We start from the raw sequence: 640 nt of genomic DNA, 5'->3' as shown, positions 1-640 counted from the left end.
ACACAAGAAGACATTAACTGTAGCTTTTTATGGACATTCAGCATTCAGACATGGCAAGTTTTATGTGTCAAAGTCTCTGACCTGATAAGGCATTAGATTTTCAGAACATATATTAGTTAAGTAATTTGTTTATATCTGTCTTTTCATATCTGACCATTACAGTAAATGGCTGTAGTCAACTGACAATACAATTGAAAAAAGAACATTCTTTTAAAACCTGCCAACTTGTCAGGTTCATTCTGCTGCAATAGCTTTATACTGTTTGCCCACAATAAAATGAATGGCATGACAGTGTTGGAAAGCATTTTTGCAGTTCTTTATTATATCATTGTGAATGTATCTTGCAAGGAATGAATGGAAGGCTAAAAAATCCCCCAACAAAAGCACATCAATGTGTTTATCAAATGGTCAGCAAAATGATATGCGGCTGGAATGGGAGAGTAGCAATTCAAGATCAGTTTGAAAAATGCAGAGTGAAAAAAAATCCAGTAGGGATAAATATTAGTAATGAAAACCGAACACATGATTCTTTGTTTTGGGCCAGTATATTCACCAGCGGTTGCTGCAGATTGATTTAGGAGCCTTGAAATTGGCACACAAAAAAGACTCTCCAGACAGAGAGCTGTCCTTGAAGCATCAC

Source organism: Eretmochelys imbricata, chromosome 1, assembly GCF_965152235.1.
Source record: "Eretmochelys imbricata isolate rEreImb1 chromosome 1, rEreImb1.hap1, whole genome shotgun sequence".
In the NCBI taxonomy this organism is placed as follows: Eukaryota; Metazoa; Chordata; order Testudines; family Cheloniidae; genus Eretmochelys; species Eretmochelys imbricata.
This window is presented reverse-complemented; position numbering follows the sequence as displayed.